Source organism: Montipora capricornis, chromosome 7, assembly GCF_036669925.1.
Source record: "Montipora capricornis isolate CH-2021 chromosome 7, ASM3666992v2, whole genome shotgun sequence".
In the NCBI taxonomy this organism is placed as follows: Eukaryota; Metazoa; Cnidaria; class Anthozoa; order Scleractinia; family Acroporidae; genus Montipora; species Montipora capricornis.
In genome coordinates, this window is record NC_090889.1 from 43446542 (window position 1) to 43466541 (window position 20000).

At 38.8% G+C, this 20000-nt stretch overlaps 1 pseudogene; it reads left to right on the top strand.

Annotated features, from left to right (window-relative positions):
* Positions 1-20000, top strand: part of LOC138057645 (exonuclease 3'-5' domain-containing protein 2-like) — a 73698-nt pseudogene that overhangs the window by 32482 nt on the left and 21216 nt on the right.

Sequence of the window (20000 nt, forward strand, 5' to 3'; positions counted from 1 at the left end):
GATCATCGTTTATATCACTTATCTCTGTGGACTCTATCTTTAACACATGCGTTGAACTCAAATTCACTGTGCATGACCTTGTCAACTTTGAGCTCACAGTTGGTCCTGACAAAACCCAACCAAATTGGTTGCAAGGGCTACTGGTCCATAGGGATCTCCCTTAATGATATTCCCAGTGAAGAAAGACCGGTAATAATCTGTTCCTATCAGCACATCAATACTGACAGAATCACTTGTATCACATGCAAGTTGTAGACCCTGCAATGCAAGTAGGCCAATTTTTAGTCAACAGAAATTCTTTTGGTCAATCGAGGGACACATACTTGGGAATGAAACGAAATTCCGATTTTATTTTACCTTTAACTCCGAGAGAGGCCCAAACAATGACCACCCAACCAATTCTAATTCCTTTTTTGTCTGTTTGGTGCCAATTACCCCTTGGTTGGAAGGAAAAGAGTTGACGACAAAGAATTTTCAAATTTTCTAGGACGTGTTTTCTTTATTCCTCGCCCACAAAAAAGACTAGTAGTGAAAACAAGTTCGTTTTTGTCGTACTTCAGTTTGTGTGGCATCTGAAAACGGACCAATGTTGAAATGTCAGCTTTTCTCTACAGTGGTCAATTTTTAGAAGATCATTCAGCATTCCGGCGCATGCGCATGTCATTTCCGAGTTCATGTTTGCCTCCTCTTCAAAGCGAGTCTAACTGCGAAGTTTTTGTGATGGTAATAAAGTTCTACTTTACATAAGAATGAAAAATAATTTAAGAACGGTGCCTACTATTGTTATTGTGCATACGTTCTGCGCATCTCAAGATACTCGGATTTCCTATGAGTTTTGCTTATTAATACAGGAATATTTTTGCGCGGTTCAAAACCATGCGGAGAAAGCAGAATTTTGCAAGTGCTCTTGGTATCCAAAAAGAAAATTGGGGGTAACCACGCATTTTTCAGAGATCATTAAGCTTCACTTTGGAAAAGAATGCCATTCATTGCTTTGTCTTTGAAAGATTTTTTAAAATATTGTTGATTAATTATCTTTGAAAAATGCGTGGTTACCCCCAATTTTCTTTTTGGATTTCAATAACACTTGTTAAGATCTGCATTTCCCGCATATTCAATAAACCGCGCAAAAATACCTTTGAATTAGCAGGCACAGTCCTTAATTAGTTTTCATTCAGATGTGAAGTTAGACTCGCTCTGAAGAGGAGACAGACATGAACTCGGAAATGGCCTCTTGAAACTGCTTTGTAATTTAGATTTTGGAGTTGTAACTTACAGTGAAATCACATCATCATGTATAGATTTTTTTCATAATGGTGGCCAAATAAAATATTCTTCTATGTTAATGCTAATAAGCTTTCCTAGCCTCGCTACAACGAGCAAATTCAAAATGAGGGAAAGAGGTCTAATTAACATAAATACAAAAGAATGAAAGTGGTCTGTAGATAACTGTAAAGAACACAACTGCGCATTAAAAAGTTTCCTCGTGAGTTTCAAATTTATTTTAATGGTGTTACTATCACAAAGCTATGGAAATGTAAAAAATTTCCTTGTTTCCAGTTGGGCTTCTTTAACTCCTTGTGGAATTCGTTTTCCTCATCAGGTCTTCAACAAGTATTCGATTCCCTGTCATCTTGGTCGTTAGCCTGCAAACGCAGACGTATTTCCCAATCGTTTCTCTTCCCCGTTTCTCACTCCACTCTTCATAAATATCGTTTTCCTTGCCAGGTCTCCGACCAGTATTTGATTCCTCGCCATCTCGGTCGTCTGACTCTTCATAAATATCGCTTTCCTTATCAGGTCTCCAACCAGTGTTCGATTCCCTGTCATTACGGTCGTCTGACTCTTCATAACTATCGTTTTCCTCATCAGGTCTCCGACTAGTATTTGATTCCTCGCCATCTCGGTCGTCTGACTCTTCATAAATATCGCTTTCCTTATCAGGTCTCCAACCAGTGTTCGATTTCCTGTCATCTCAGTCGTCTGACTCTTCATAAATATTGCTTTCCTTATCAGGTCTCCAACCAGTGTTCGATTCCCTGTCATTACGGTCGTCTGACTCTTCATAAATATCGTTTTCCTTATCAGGTCTCCGACCAGTATTCGATTCCCTGTCATCTCGGTCATCTGACTCTTCATAAATATCGTTTTCCTCATCAGGTCTCCAACCAGTATTTGATTCCTCGCCTTCTCGGTCGTCTGACTCTTCATAAATATCGCTTTCCTTATCAGGTCTCCAACTAGTGTTCGATTCCCTGTCATTTCGGTCGTTTGACTCTTCATAAATATCGTTTTCCTTATCAGGTCTCCAACCAGTATTCGATTCTCCGTCATCTGGGTCGTCTGACTCTTCATAAATATTTTTTTCCTTATCAGGTCTCCAACCAGTGTTCGATTTCCTTTCATCTCAGTCGTCTGACTCTTCATAAATATTATTTTCCTTATCAGGTCTCCAACCAGTATTTGATTCCCTGTCATTTCGGTCGTCTGACTCTTCATAAATGTCGTTTTCCTCATCAGGTCTCCAACTAGCGTTCGATTTCCTGTCATCTCGGTCGTCTGACTCTTCATAAATATCGCTTTCCTTATCAGGTCTCCAACCAGTATTTTATTCCTTGTCATTTCGGTCGTCTGACTCTTCATAAATATCGTTTTCCTCATCAGGTCTCCAACCAGTATTCGATTCCTTGTCATCTCGGTCGTCTCACTCTTCATAAATATCGCTTTCCTTATCAGGTATCGGACCAGTATTGGATTCCCTTTCATCTCGGTCGTCTGACTCTTCATATCGTTTTCCTTATCAGGTCTCCAACCAGTGTTCGATTTCCTGTCATCTCGGTCGTCTGACTATTCATAAATATCGCTTTCCTTATTAGGTCTCCGACCAGTATTCGATTCCTCACCATCTCAGTCGTCTGACTCTTCATAAATATCGTTTTCCTCATCAGGTCTCCAACCAGTATTTGATTCCCTGTCATCTCGGTCGTCTGACTCTTCATAAATATCGTTTTCCTTGTCAGGTCTCCAACCACTATTCGATTCCTCTTCATCTCGGTCGTCTGACTCTTCATAAATATCGTTTTCCTCAACAGGTGTCCGACCAGCATTCGATTCCTCGCCATCTCAGTCGTCTGACTCTTCATAAATATCGCTTTCCTTATCAGGTCTCCGACCAGTATTCGATTTCCTGTCATCTCGGTCGTCTGACTCTTCATAAATATCGTTGTCCTTATCAGGTCTCCAACCAGTATTCGATTTCCTGTCATCTCAGTCATCTGACTCTTCATAAATATCGTTTTCCTCATCAGGTCTGCGACCAGTATTCGATTCCTCGCCATCTCGGTCGTCTGACTCTTCATAAATATCGTTTTCCTTATTAGGTCTCCAACCAGTGTTTGATTTCCTGACATCTCGGTCGTCTGACTCTTCATAAATATCGTTTTCCTTATCAGGTCTCCGACCAGTATTCGATTCCTCGCCATCTCAGTCGTCTCACTCTTCATAAATATCGTTTTCCTCATCACGTCTCCAACCAGTATTCGATTCTCCGTCATCTCGGTCGTCTGACTCTTCATAAATATCGTTTTCCTTATCAGGCTCCACTTCAATATCCAATAGGCCACTTTCAAAATACTATAATACTTTTTGTCTTCCCTCCAAAATTTGTTTACAGTTTCTCTTGAGACTTAAAATGGTTTCAAGAGAGAGTAAAAATAATGCTTATGCAAAATTTGGTTCAGCAATCAAAGACTATTATGGTATTTTTGAAAGCGACCAACAGACTATTTTCCCATCCCATAATGCTATACGTTTTAGAGGTTCTTTACATTAAAACAATGCAATTTAATTATTACTCTCGGGACTGTATCATGCTTCAGTGAACTGGATATCCACTGTTTTAATGGAAATAACCCGACAAAATGAACTGTGTTATGGGATTTGCGAAAATGGCGAATTCTTGAATGATTACCTCGATCCTCTGGCTCTTCACGATATTCGTCCTTTTTTAATCTGTTCTCCGATCAGAAACCTCGTCATCTTCATCCTTACACAGTTCATGAAACTCGTTTTCCTCTTCAGGTCCAATTGTTCGTTACCAGGCTCCTCTGATTCTTCAAGACACTCGTTTTCCTTATCAGGACTCCAATTATTATTCACTCTGCCGGAGTGAGGAAGTTGAATTAACAGTGTCAGGCTGCAGCTTATTTAGCTTGCTGTCTTTCTAATTAATGATTTTAAAACAATGCGAAATATTTCCTCGCCATAAAAACTTAGAGCGTGAATGCGGGCCTCCGCAATAGCCTCTCCATAACTTTAAATTTGGCCAGGCGAGCACCGAGAAGTACATCCTATTGACTATTTCCTCTATGTGCGCTTTGCAAGTTAATTGGGAGCTCATAGTAAGCCCCAGTAACTTGGCGGTGCTAACGACTTCCAACTCTTTTCCATCAACAACGACTGCATCGCACTAGTCAGATTTTTAAGTTACTCCACAACTGCCTTACTACAGGCATCTCTTTCTGAAAACGTTTGAATGACGTACGAAAGAAATTTTCACACAGATCTTCTGAACCTGTAAGCACTGTATCAAAGAAGAATGTTGTCATTGTATTACCTTATTTAAGCCGTGTTCCCACTCAACGTTGATTATGATCAACTGAACTATAATAGACCAATTTCGATATATTAAAATTCAGTCCTGAACAAAAGACATCATCTCGAGGCTCTGGGGAATACATATAAGGATTTGTATGAGTTTATTCCCCAGAGCCTCGAGATGATGCCTTTTGTTTTCGACTGAATTTTAATATATCGAAATTGGTCTATTCAGGCTATTTTACTCCATTTAATTTTATTTAATTATGGTTCTGTTCACATCTGCGAAAATTCAAATACAATAGGCCACTTTGGAAAATACCATAAAACTTATTGTCTGTCCCCCCAAATTTTGAATAAGCATTGTTTTTGTTTTCTCTTGGGACCATTGTAAGTCCTAAGAGAAACTGGAAACAATGCTTATGCAAAATTTGGGGGGACAAACAAAGAGTATTATGGTATTTTCCGAAGTGGCCTATAGGCACGGTAACCTCGCAGTGTGAGACAAAATGGCGCCATATCGTGTGGCTTCCGCGATTATCATCACCATCATGTGCTTGAGGCGAGAAGAGAACCAAGGATAGCTTCCGAGAATAGAACAAGACAAATCCAAACCTTCGTTCCATAAAGCGATTAGAAGTTTCGTCTGTTCATACCACCACGTGCTCGCCATTCAGTTCAATTACGCACTGTAATTACTTCAAACAACCTCCTTGAGGTTGTTTGAAATTATTATAATCCAATTATAATCAGAGACTGTAATTGCATTGGTTGATGTGAACTCATAATTCGATCATATTCGAGGCTTAATGTGAACACGGCTTTAGGCTTACAAAGTGATTTCATCGAACGACGCCTCAAATCTTGTGTTAGAAAATTTTATGGTTTTGTCAATCATAAGGTAATTTTCCAGAATACTTACCGGATTTAATCTCTGTTTCCTTACAAAGATCGTTTTAGTCGTTCACAGTAATCTAGGATAATTTACAAAGCTAGTTGTTAGGATTGTGACGCTTTTTTCATTGGAAAAACCAAACGGAGATTGTGTGACAGGAAGATGGGACGCATTACAAGGCTCTCCCGACATGTACAGCTGGTCACAGCTCCGCTCTTGCAGATCATGTCATTTCCACCGGTCACAACATCAAATGGGACAATTTTGAGATTTTGGCAAATGGAAGGTCTGGCCTTCATTGTAAAATAAAAAAAAAAGACATTGTTGATTCAGAACTTAAATCCAACATTCAGTGTAAACGTTGGTAGTGTAAAACTGTTTCTCTTCTGACTGCCATATTATAATATTAAGCTATGATTGTAATTTCTACTACAACCTAGTTACCAGTGCTTCTCTTTTATCTTTTAGCATTTTTAAAAATTGATGCAGATCGTTTAACCCTCACCTGTGATGATGAATATTGCTACACACATAATGATGCGAAGTTTAAATTTGTTCGCTATGTTCATGTCCACCCTGTGCGTTAAGCGTGTCATTTATACTGAAGTATGTTTGTGTTCCTTTGTTGCCGAAATTAGTTCTAACGTGCCAATATCATAAAGTTTGAGTTTTCGCTTGAATATTGTAGGCAAAATCTGCTAAAACACTCCTCATTAGAATTCTTTACATAAAGCTAATAAGGAATACTTTGTTCTTCTTGTATGCCAATGTGCAACTCTCACCAGATGAACTTTTGTTCGGACACGCTTTTGTGGAGTGTTTTTGAAGCCGTGTAATAAACTCGTAGGCCGTGTCCTATTAAACAGCGCATAATTAACAATGCAAGTTTATGCTGAAGGAAAACAAAAGTTAAGCAACCTCATTCCCAGGGTCTCTCTTCTCTGCCTCCTTTGTTATTTGTCTCTCGACGATAGAGAGACACTGGGAACGAGGTTGAAAGTTAAAAGCCAAGAGTCTTGAGCTTTTTTTATTATCGGTAAATTAATTCCAGTAACCGAGACTTAGCTTTATGGAGCTAGGGACCTCAGTTTCTGAATAGCCCCTATAACTTTTTTCAGCCTCGAAAAATAGTCTTAGAAAATGAGATCGCCTTATTCGGTCTGAAAATTTGATCTTTAAACATGTTTACAAGAACCCTAGGTGCCAGAGTAATTATTTTTCAAGGTCGGAAGGAGAACGCCCAAGGATTCCAAATCAACGGTCGAGGACGAAAATCGTTTATCGAATTTGAAAGTCATCCTCGACCGTTGATTTGGAATGGCTGAGCGTTCTCTCCGACCTTGAAAAAAAATTCCACTGGCACCCGGGGTAACTTTATAACTTCAACTTTATTTGCATATACAACTGGAGGAAAGTATAAATGCCAATAGGTAGTTTTCAAGACCTTCGAAAATAAATGACTTGAAGCCTTTTTTTGTATAATATCTTTGTTGAAGATACAAAGCGTTCTATGTCACCCGAAATGCGCCCAAGAGTTTCAGGATTCCCCAGGGGCCCGTTTTTCGGAAGTATCGAAACTTTCGGGTGCTACAATTCCCTTTGTGTCCGCAGAATGGAGAGATTTTGAGTCAGCGAAGTTCACAACCATTTTCCTTTTTGTTATCGTGAAAACATACTAAAAGACCAGCTTTTCAAAACAAGTGAATTGTAGGTTCACGAATAGCTTTCGGGCCCGAAATGTTCTTCGTTATCGGGATTTCCAGAAACGGCTTGAGGAATCTGGGGACGAGATTGGAAAGTTTCTGCGCATATTCCGTGCGCGCATATGATATTTGGTGACGTCATGCCGCTGGTCATGTTCTAAACACACCAAACATTTAAACAATTTTGTTTTTTTTTAACAGTGTCTCTCCCTATTTAGCGTTTTTTTTTATCCTTCGTCATGACCAGTACTCACACGTAAGTTACCAGACTCGCCTTGTTTCTTACGAGATGAGAATCTCATCTCCAGAGACGTGGCACTCGTCTCTAGACGAGAGTCTCGTCTCGCGAGAATCACTGAACCAACAAGATTGGCATAAATTTTGATAAAATTTCGACAGCTACACGAACATTTGGCTAGCAAGATTTTAAGACTTGGTCACACAGTGGCTTCAACAGACAGCCATTGAATAACGATACTGCTACAACGAAAGTTAATATATGCGAGCCATATATATTTGGACTGCGGAGAGAATCAAGTTTAATGCTGATCGTTGCAGTCACAAATTATTGTTACTTGAGCAGTAACGAAAGTAAAGCCTGAATAATTCATTCTTGAACGTTCAAGCGGTAATAACCATACTATTAAGTAAAGTACGATCGTCGGGGTGAGTGTTGTCCTGAGAAGGACTGTTTGAGATGACATTGACTGACGTTTCGACAACCTGAGAGGAAGTCATCTTCAGAGTCAAGTGATTTGTGTAACGTCAGATACTATAAGAACTCCGGTCGTAGATGTCATTGGTCAACTTATTCGTGATGTTATTGATCGACTGTCAGTTGAGCCTATAGATGTAATTGGCTGGGAAGACTAAACAGTGATAGGTGCGTTTCGATCCGTCTACAGGTCTAAGGTCAGTACGTGTATCGTAGAATACGTTGGGTAGTACTGTGAGAATAAATCAGTGTGTTGTTTGTCTGTTGATGTCGTCGATGAGTCGCTTGTAGGGTGCGGGAAGTTGTAAGCATCGGTTTATAGGTGTCTGCTCTAAGTTAGTAAACCAATAAAAATTCTTTCGCCCTAAAAGTGTAGAGGATTCACCGAAACGCTGGTAAAGATGATAATGAGAAGACAACGTAGCAAGCAAAGATCAAAAAGCTTTTTTACTGAAGAAAGACTGTGTTTTCAGAAGTGAATGGCAGCCGAAATACACATGGCTTGCCTATGATGCCAACAAAAAAATTATGACCTGTAAAATCCGTATCAAGGCAAATAAATCAAATGCATTTACAATGTTGTTGAAGGCCCACCATTGCAAGAGTTCCAGTTTGAACGTTCCTTGATGACTTTGAAAGAGATTAATCACAAAGGATTTTTTTCCCACCCTTGTCATGAAGTGCAAGTCACTTTGTCCCACTTCAGCTCCTGCAGGGCCCCTATTTTTCCCTGGGACTCCCTAAGACAAAATCCTGAGGAGAACACTTTGAGAGCTGATTAGTCACCTCGTCTACTGTGACTTATATGTTACATGTACTAGCATACAGCACAGAAACCACAATGTAGAGATAAGACATTTACAAAATACAATGTGTAATTATTGCAGTGTGGGTTATGCATGAACATTTAGCTGAAAGGGAGGCGTTATCCTTGCGCTGATCAGGACAATAATACGCGAAAATTATTGTCTCTTATAGATACAGTACAGTTTGTACCTAAACAATTTAGGTGGCTTCAATGGCATCCCATTGAAATGGGTTATTTAGCCCATTTCCCATTGAAACACCGTGAATTTTTCAGGTACTGAAACAATAACATTGCTTAAATTGTCCTGATAAGCACGAGGATCAATTTCTCTTTCAAGAGATTTACAGGAGAATAGTGTCATTTATGTAAAATCAAAGCAATTACAGTATCCGCAAAAGAATATTGAGCCTGTTTTCAGTGTTACACTTGAATACAGACCAACTGGTACTGAATCAGAATTCGTGTGTAAAGAAGGCTTACGGTATACAGTAGTACTTAAATGACAGACTTATGTTTCATTCGTATTCCCAGTTGCGTTTGTGCTATTAGTCTATGGAGGAATCAGTCAAGTGACAAGGTCATTAGTTTCTCGATTCGTTTGACTTCATTCTCGACTCGATTCTTGATTGTCGTTCCTCCATTCTCGATCCTCTATACTCGTGAGAATCAAAGATCGAGGCTACAGTCAAGAATCGAGACTCGAAAGAGACTGTCAAGTTACTTTTGCCCGGTACTTTACAATGTATGGTCCAAAGCAACCTAATGTGCCTTTTTTTCCTCTATTACATTGAAACTGTTTGTGATTAGTCAACTTTTTTAGGACAAACTTCAAATCCATTAACAGCCGTTTTGTGAGTATTTATTTTTCAAAAATGGAAGGTTAGGTAATCAATGAACTTTAGTATGTGCAACCTTTTGTTGCACTCTCATCAAGTGGCATAAGATGTCTACAGTAGTATTTTATTTTATATTTTGGGTGATTTGTGTTGTTCTTTTGTTAGTAAAGAGTTATCAAATTAGTCAAGACATTTGTTTTAGTAAAATGCTAAAATCTTGGACTAAGTAAAAATTTGAGACCATCCCTCCCACCCCCCCCCCCCCCTCCCCAAAAAAAAATAATAATGTGAACATGGCGTATTATCGCCTTCACTTGGCTTCATCCTTGATTTAGGAGGAAGGGGACATCTGCGTTCCATTTTAATCGGTCCAAGATTGTATCCTTTATATACTGTAGTTACTATTATGGACAACATCCGACACACCTCTGTACACAGGTCTTTTTTCTGAACACTTCATAATTTTTAACCGCCCCTTTCCCCTCCCCCTCCCCCCCACGTGACATCACACAAATTTTGATTGGTTATGTGTTGCCGCAGATTTTAATTGGCTGGTAGGAAACATGAGAGTTTATCAAGAAAATGCCTTTCAATCAAGAAGTTAAAAAAACCAGGATTTTCCTTCATTTGTCGAATTATTTTTGAGAAAATAATATTTTGTAAAAGCAATAATAAGAAAACTTTTTCCGTGTTTACATAGCCTCATCTAAACATTCGGGAAGTTGGGAGAATTCTCGACAGTTACGAAACCCTCGACTGGGTCTCGGGTTTGCATAACCATAGGGAGCCCACACAAACAGTGTGTCTGTTTGTATGTTCGAAATATAAAGAAATGTATGGGAAATATTGAAGAGTCCTAATACAGTAAACTTACATCGAGAAATGACTATGTTAAAGCTCAAAATAACCTCAGTTGTTGTGTATTGTCATTGCTGCGGCTGAAAATGGTGAATTTGAGCGATTTGGTGGATTTTCCGTTGACTGTTACTACACGTCCTTACAAAGAGACAAGGGTGGAAAGCTCATTTTCGACCGCTCCAGCGTCAAGCCGATTTTCACCCACAAATTAGAATCGCCCGTCTTTCAATTCGAACACCAGATAAACTGAAAGGTTGACGGTTCTTCTCGTGCCATTCAATCGAAGATCCATTCAAAATCCAAGCGCTAACCGCCAAATAATTTTCGAGAAATGCAGCTTTCGAAGCGACCAGCATTTCGTGTGCCAAGGAGCAACCGTCACGCTGTTTGCTCCACACTGATTGGATGCATTGTTTAGCAACATCCAATCAGTGTGGAGCAAACAGCGTGACGGTTGCTCCTTGGCACACGAAATCCCGGCCGCGGATGCTGGTCGCTTCGAAAGCTGCATTTCTCGAAAATTATTTGGCGGTTAGCGCTTGGATTTTGAATGGATCTTCGATTGAATGGCACGAGAAGAAGCGTCAACCTTTCAGTTTATCTGGTGTTCGATTTGAAAGACGGGCGATTCTAATTTGTGGGTGAAAATCGGCTTGACGCTGGAGCGGTCGAAAATGAGCTTTCCACCCTTGTCTCTTTGTAAGGACGTGTAGTAACAGTCAACGGAAAATCCACCAAATCGCTCAAATTCACCATTTTCAGCCGCAGCAATGACAATACACAACAACTGAGGTTATTTTGAGCTTTAACATAGTCCTTTCTCGATGTAAGTTTACTGTATTAGGACTCTTCAATATTTTCCATAAATTTTTTTATATTTCGAACATACAAACAGACACACTGTTTGTGTGGGCTCCCTATGGCATAACTGTCTCAAATTCCCCCATTACTCCCCTTCATGTTTAGACGGCTATGTAAACACGGAAAAAGCCCTCTATTGCTTAAAATATTGCAACATAGTTCTTAATAGGTAATTGAATGGAAATTATGTGTTCCCAATTAACTTGTGTAGGATTGTGAAATTATACAGATTTCAGCTGAGCCAATTAAAACCAAAATAATAGTCGCTATGAATATTCATACGCTGTATATTTAACAATTGTTCACTGAAGGTGAGTTGAATATCGGTGAGTCAAACCGACACGACGTCAACGTTTTTATTCACTGATGCCGGTGGTGATGTTTTCTTTTTGCAAAGCTACATAGGTGATTATTTGAAAGATATGCATTTTAATAGAGACAAGTTCTATTCTGTTCAACAAGTAACCGCTTGTTGAATGGCGCAAACCAATCGTTTTCAAGTCTCGCATTCATGTGATTTGGATGGTTCAATGTGGTGGCCGCAATATGTGATGGTGCAGAATCATCTTTACTTGAATGGAACGAAGGCCAACTAGGCTCGCAGCACACAATAACGTTAACCTGTTATCATCCGGCGTTTCCAAATTTGCCACCATAAATGGGAAGAGTTCGTCATTCTTGTTCGACAAAAGTTGAATGTGTTTTTTGCCTTTCAACAAGTCGCAACATTGTCATTCAACAGGCTGCAGCGTAGTGCAACATTTTTTGAGCATGATGTTGATTGAAACGTTTGTCAACAGCTTAAGACACATTGATCGCAAACTGTTTAGAAACATTGTCTCAGAATTTGTTTGATGTTATCACTTTTCAGGCAACTTTAGTCAGTGATGCATTTAAGCAGTCAGAAGACTGGCACATAGAACAGGTACATGTACAAATTGTTTGCTTTTCTTCTGCTGGAAATTGCTGAGCCAGCATGACTTGGGGAAGGGCTGAAGTACAGTTGTACATGTACACTGTATCCCAGTGTAAACCTTCAGCAGTATACAGTGTACGTATGACCCAACAAACCTACACCGAATTACACTGTACACAGAGTCATGGAGTTGGAACAAAGTTGCACCAACTATGCTACTTTTTTGGCGGCATCTTTGCGGCATCGTCTGAAATTAAAAACGTAAAATGAAAAATGAATACACTCGTACTGTGATGAATACAATTAATTTTGAAAAGCGACAGTTTTTAGTAGATGTTATTAACCCTTTCAACCCTGAAGTGCGCCCCATTGATGAGTATAACTCTTAGCAGGCGAAGGGTTGAAGAGGACACAGTTTTTGCGTGGACCTAGCTGTTGTTGTTAACGTTTTCACCCGTGAAGCAGCCCCCATTGATGAGTACAGCTGTTTGGTGTTACACAGAGTAAAATCTATAAGTATCACTCTTAGGAAGGGAAGGGTTAAAGGGAACATAGTTTTTGAGTGGACCTAGATGTTGTCAACTTTTTCACCCCTGCAGAAGCCTCAATTGACGAGTAAAATCGTCTGCCGTTGGACCGAGTAATGTCTACATATTATCACTCTTAGTAGGGAAGGGTTAAAGGGGACGTAGATGTCGTTGACCCATTCATCCTTTAATTATGTAGCTGCATCAAAATGCAATATTGCCAAGAGATATATTTTTTGTCAATTTTAGACAATTGATATTCTTTTGCGTGTTTATGGACCGAGACGAAACAAATTTAAATAAATTGGATAGTTTTTGCTGGAACGTTTGCTTCAGCCTTGAACAAGCCGCCCAATTTGAGAAAAATCTGCGTGCTTTTCATCACCCAATCAAACGTCACGAAATAAAAGAACCGAGTATTGGCCAATTAGATTGTAGCTATCAGGGAATTTAAGGACGGTGCCTACTACCATGTATTAGTAAGCATGACCGATAGGAAACCCGAGTATCTCGAGATGCGCAGAACGTATGCGAAATAACCATAGTAGGCACCGTCCTTAAGCAGCTTTGTGGTTTTTAAACGACTCGCCTTTAACACTGAGAACAAACCGTTTTGGAGGCTATGTAATTAATAGGTAACAGGACTACATGCTTGTCCAATTTGGAAATAATTGGATTAAAAATAATTATCTGACTGCCAATTGGCAAATGGCAGTCCTCAGAATTTTTCTTATCCAGTTATTTTCAAATTGCACAGCATGTAGTCCCATTACATATACGAAGCAGCTCCGATTGAAGAGTAAAATCGTCTAGCTTTTGACATAGTAAAATCTATAAGTCACTCTTACGAGGGAAAGGATTAAGTTGAAGTATTACATCAGTAGAGAAAGATGAGGCTGAAAATTCCGTCCATTCAGCTTCAACTTAGTCTTTTCCTAACATCAGAGCTTTGGGTCTTACATCAAAGCCTCTTTTCCGTTTCCTTGTAGGAGATGTGTGCTGGACATGGGCTTTTGAACTTCGAAGTACTTTTGATATTCATCCTCTATCGAATGGGCAATTGTTTTAACTCTGTAACTCAGGCTTGCATATAAAACGTTTCTAGATTTCAGTTAATCAATGAAACTTAAACATATTCTTTTTTACGAAGCATTAGCAAGTGCTACAAAGCCAGGTTTTGTTAATTTTTTACTTGTAACTTTTTATTGGTATATTCGGTACATTGACTAAAATATGGCCTACATTACTTGGAGCTGGGTGATCATTCTAAGAAAACGAATTTCTAAAAAGTTTCTACAAAATGGTAAACGTTTACTGGAAAATACTGAATATGAAAAAAGTCAACTCATACGACCGAGTTTTCTTTGGAAACTGGATGTTCTCTTAGATGCATCAGAAATTATACCAAACCTCTTGATCCGAACCTAAAGCTAACAAAGATAAATAAAACGCAACACAGAGCACGCGTTTGTGGTGAATCAGTATCTTCCCTCCGTTTCTATTAGAAACAGAAGTCATTATAACGTTGTAAGATTGAAGGGGGGCTCTTATCAACGACAAGATTGGCCTTGTATATAGTCACGCTACCAAGTAATTTTCGCTATCAACAAAACATATCTCCACTCTCAATTATTTCCTGCAAGAAAATGTTATTTGTCGCACAATTTGCGATGTGGCGCAGAAGTCGGTTGGAGCCAAGTAACTCATATCCAATCAGTGCTGTGTTTTTATTGACTGTGGCCTCATAATCTTTTACAGCTTTCGGAACTTTCTATCCATGAAAGAATTAACTTCCATCAAACGAATCCCTGTTCCCCATGATGATTACTTGAAATCTATTTTTAAATCGCGTCCGTGTTGTGAAGGTTATTTTTATCATCCTAACGAGCCTCCCTATGCACTATAACCTTGAGTCAACCTTTGCGCGTATCTTTCTATTTTTACACATGCGCAGCGAAGCGCAGGAGTGATAAAGTGTCGGGCGGTTCTGGTTACTGGGTTGCCAGTATGGCAGTCCCAGTCGGAAAGTGGGTGGGATTTGTTCGCAAGTCGATTGGATACTGAACAAGACAGGCGGTGGAATCTTAAAAGCGACGAGTAATGGACTTCGACAACAATCTGTCTCCCGTCGAGCCGAAATCAAAGTGAGCTGTGTTTCTAATATTTTACCAAGTGTGCTGTTATGTAGAACACTGAAACCAAATGGAAAATTCTCTTGCAACTTATGGGTTCAACAAAGACAGAGAACGTATGGAACACCTTACGTGGATCTGTGATCAACTCTGCACAGTCTTCAGTAAAAAAAATAATTGGAAATGTGACAGCCAAGAATTATTTGAAAGAAAGCTTGTCGTCTATTTTGTACTTCATTATTCAAGGAAAAGGTTCTTCATGGAAACGGTTTGATCCTGAAATTTTAGTTTGTTGTAATATTGCGCATATTTGACAAGATTGAGTTTTTTCTCTTCACGCACGTAATGAAATAGGAAGGGGTTTTTGCCTCTAATAGCAAAATATGTTGTTTGTTTCAAAAAATTGTTTGCAGGAAAAGGTGGCCTTTATGAATTCATCATGTTTTATAATATGCGAGCTTAACTGGATAGTTTTTATGGCAATAGTAAAGCACTTTCGTGTCAAAATGAGGTTAGCGTCTTTCTGTTGTGCTAACTTTATTAAATATAAATATACATTCTGACTCGTGAGTTTGTTATTCTCGTTAACCAGCAATGACGTCAAAAGTCATTGCAATGCGAATGTCGTTTTAGTCCATTTTTCAACAAAATATGCTCTCATGGAGCTAAAGAAGGGAACATCAATTGGATGAACAAGATAGGCGATGATGATCTGGAATCTTAAAGGCGACGAGTAATGGACTTCGACAACAATCTTTCTCCCGTCGAGCCGAAATCAAAGTGAGCTGTATTTCCAATATTTTATCACGAGTGTAGTGTTATGTGCAACAGTGAAACCAAATGTAAAATTATCTTTTAACTTATTGGTTCAACAAAGTCAGGTAAAAAAAAGATAATTGGAAATGTGACAGTCATGCAAGAATTATTTGAAACAAAGCTTGTGGACTATTTTGTGCATCATTATTCAAGGAGAAGGTTCTTCAGGAAAGGGTTTGAACGTTGCGTACATGGTAATTTGACACGATTGAGTGCACGCAATGAAATAGGAAGACGTTTTTGACTCTAATAGCAACTATGTTGTTCGTTTCAATAAAATGTTTCGCTGGAAAAGGATTCTGTGATATTTTCTGCCTTTGTGCATTATAATATCATGTTGTGTATTGTTTTCGAGCTTAAGGTTGAAATGTGATACGGAAGGATATTTTTAGTATTGCTCTGTAAGCAGGAAGGGTTCACGAAAATAAACAGGTCTGTTGGAGGCGTGCTTGAGTTTCAACAAAATGAGCACCAAAATCAGCAAAAAATTGTGACGCCGATGAATAATGAAGTAGCTGCTATTTTTACCTGGTGATAGATAACCTTGTCTTGGAGAGTAAATTTTTGACTTTGCAGAAACAATGGTCAACCTCAAGAGTTGAGCGATTGTGATCTTTGTTTTGAATTCCCTCATTTATTGTCAAACGTTACAACACTTGACAGAAAAAGAAGCTTACGAAAACCCGGTATCTTGCCATCATTTGACACAGATGCTTTACTGTTCGGCGATTAAACATGCCGCGATAACTTAATCACGGCGCCCGTTGAATTCCGGCGATGTCACTTTCGATTTCGTGATTAATTTGTGCAGCCAAAAGTACAATGACAAAAATGAACGTAGAAAACACCTCCCAAAATGTTTGTCGCTGATCGTAACTTTTTATATTCTATATTCACGGTTCAAAATTAATGTTGTTTTCATGTCGTAAATATGTTATTCTAGAGCGACCGTCCTGGAAACTTCCTTCTTCCCTTTTTAAAAAATGTGTATCAATATTTATTTACTTTTGCATCAATATTTGTTTTTGCATAAAGCAAGCTAACAAAATCTATACCTTGCTGAGTTCGCATTTGTTAGCGTTGTCCAATGCTTCTGTTTTACAAAGGGGTATATGTTTTAGGTCACTCATCCAGATACATTTGTACTAACCCCGCCGGACAGGGATAACTTTAATAAACGTTAGTATTACAAAGCTGTCTGATACTCAGAGGGCACGCTTAAACTTGTGGTGAAAAGAAGTTGTGAGGGAACTTGAAAATTATTAACATGTCAGCCCAGAAGCCAATGTTTCTCACTTCTCATTTATTTTCTTCAATCCTTCTGGGTTCAGTATTTTGCTAGTAACCACATGTCTTCTCAGGCTATTTACCTAACACTTCTACCACAGCACTACAATGATAAACGATACCAAAACAATATCGTGCACTGTTAGAACTACATATTACGCAAGGAAAACTTCAATCTCCTGGAAGACAACACACAGCTCAGTTGACATTATGGAATAATTCGCTGTGTTACTTCACTCGCACGTAAGCAATGAGTGTCTATTTTTTTCTAAAGAGGACAGGAATTTCTTCTTTCTGACAAATGATTAATTAATAGGCCGGTAGCCAAGTTTTTAACCTCAGAAAAGGATCTGTTTCGTCATACGAACGTGTGGGGTCTGTGAGCCAAAGGGCCTCTACTGGTATGCCTTCTGGGCGACGCATTAAATGGTCTTAAATACCCCCCAACTTGAAAAAAATTGCCTGGAACGCTGCACGTACCACAGGCAACCCAGTGTACCCTCACGGACAGTGTAGTTGTTTTTGGTTTCACATTAGTGCATGGAAATTTATGCTTGCATACATTTACAATTATGACTATAACTTTGGCCACTAGCCAAGTAAAAGTTATTCATAGAGCAAGATGTCAGGGATATTTATCTTGTAATGTGGTTCCCAGTAAACAACAGCTTAAAACTGCCATTTTGGATAATAAGGGAAGCAGCACAGGCTTTTTGATGTGGATTTCTAGCTACTGCATTAGTTGTGTTTTCCAGTGGCATGCAAAGCAAAAGATGAGTTACCATGTTTTTGTATACAATGGTTCTGAAGCAAAAAAATGTACCGAAAGTATTTTCAGATGTAGATTCTGTTATTGATCTCTTTTGTTCTATTATTCAAAGTAAATGTAATTGTTTTGAAACAAAGTATGACGTAGCATTTCTTAGATGTTTAGGTGAACTATCAAATATAGGAAGGAAACAAATAATAAGAAAGCATAAATCTACTTCAGAAATTGCAGCAACTCAAAGAAAGAGGAGAGAAATATACAGCCGAATGGACCCAGAGAAAAATAAGAACTTCATTCAAATTGTTTTGAAAAGTATAGGTCGAAAAAAAACCAGACTCTATCAAATAAAGATGAAAAGTACAGGTCAAACTTCTCTCAAATAGATTCTTGTGACACCTATAGATCTTGTTTTGTGGTGTACAATAACGTTATTAATATTATACTTATTATTATTATTATTATTATTATTATTATTATTATTATTATTATTATTACTAAACTGTCAACAAAAGTACAAATAACCTGCGCATGAATATAGGCTACTTGGAGCTTCTTGTTAAAACTCACCCTTTAGCAGGAGACTCACATTTACATCAAGCTTTTACTGATACGCTTTTGTTTTTATCTGTGGTTACCATGACCACGCCGTCTACTTTCACATCAACTGAATAAGGTGCTGTCTTGAAATAACCACGGAATATGACACGGAATTCAATTAATTTCATCGGGATATAGAGCCAATTATAAGGGTTCGCCTTCTTACCTCATACTCTCCTGCTATCATGGTGTAAGAGGTAGTAACTCTCACTATGCTGAAAATCGAACCCAAGAACTCCGAATTAAATCACGGACTCTACTCTCTCTTTCCTCCGAGGGGACTCAAAGTGACTCAAAGAAAAAAAAAGCGAGAAGCAGGCGTAAAATAAGGTAGTGGATACGAGAGAACGGATGCGTCTTTCAGCATTCGCGTCTGCACACACTTCACGCAGCGGAATTGTGAATAGGCGAGCCTCAGTTGAGGAATGAGGTCTGAACAGGACTGAGCTACAAGGCAATACGGAAACGAGTCGTTGAGAGTTAAGGTGCTATTTCCCAGCAATTTAACATGTACTTGTATTAGGTATTATTCAAGTATGAAATCTTAGTTCCATTTTTCTAACCTTGGTTTCGTTCGTTTCGACGAAATTTGCTTATTTCTGTTCCTAAAATCCAGAGAAACTCGTGGTTTTCCCTCACTGGATCAGTGATATTCGATGAAAACAAAAAAAAAATCTGCATAAGAATACGCCAATAGTATTTATGTCGGAGGGAACCTCACCTCATTGTTTCTCAATTGTAATTTCTGCCGTCACCAGTCCTACGTCAGTGTTGTAAGTGAGATATAAGCCATTTTAGTTTCCTTAGGCCTGTTGCTCTGAGCGATGCTAATTGTCAAGCATTTGAGATTGTAAAGACCTCGCTCTTTCACACAGACATGATAAAGTAACTCCATAGTGGCTCATTTCATTAAAGTCAGAGGTGTAGGAACCAATCCGCGATCAGGCGCTCTTTTCTTTTTGGAAGGACGCCCGGTACGCGCTCTCCCTGAAGAAAAATACGCCTGACAGCAGATTATGTAAGAAGCAGAAAGTTAACTTTGGTTTTTAACAATTTTAATTAAATCTGTTAGAAGCGTTTACACAAGTTTACATAAATTACGACTTTGCTCAAAGCAGTTAGAACTTCAACATGTTCATGGTAATATTGATAATAATAGTAAACAGTAATGATAGATAATAGCAAAGCACTTTAAAGTGCAGCAATTGGGGGATTAATTAAGGACAATGTCCACTAAAAGACAAGTTAAAAGAAAACTTTGCAAGATGGTAAGTCTTAACCGATTGTTCAATTACTTCAAATGGACCTCAAAGTTGGTAATCTCACGTCGTTATCAAGGAGACAACGACCTAGAAATTTACCAAAATGTAAAACTCACGTGCAAGGTTGGTTATTTAATACATGTAGTAATACGTGAAGAAGCAGTTAACCTAGCAACCTTGTTGATAGAAGAATCCTCCTTACAAGAAGGGGGGTCTCTCTACTAACTAAAACATTCACTAATTAGCAAGTAGTTTGAGGGGAATATTTAGTTGGTTAGGACAAAGACCAGTTAGAAGAGAACTTTGCAAGCTGGTAAGTGTTAAGCGCTTGTTCAAGTACCTTCAAGGGGACTTCAAAGTTGGTCATGTCACGTCGTTATCACGGCGACAACGACCACGAAATGTACCAAAATGTAAAACTC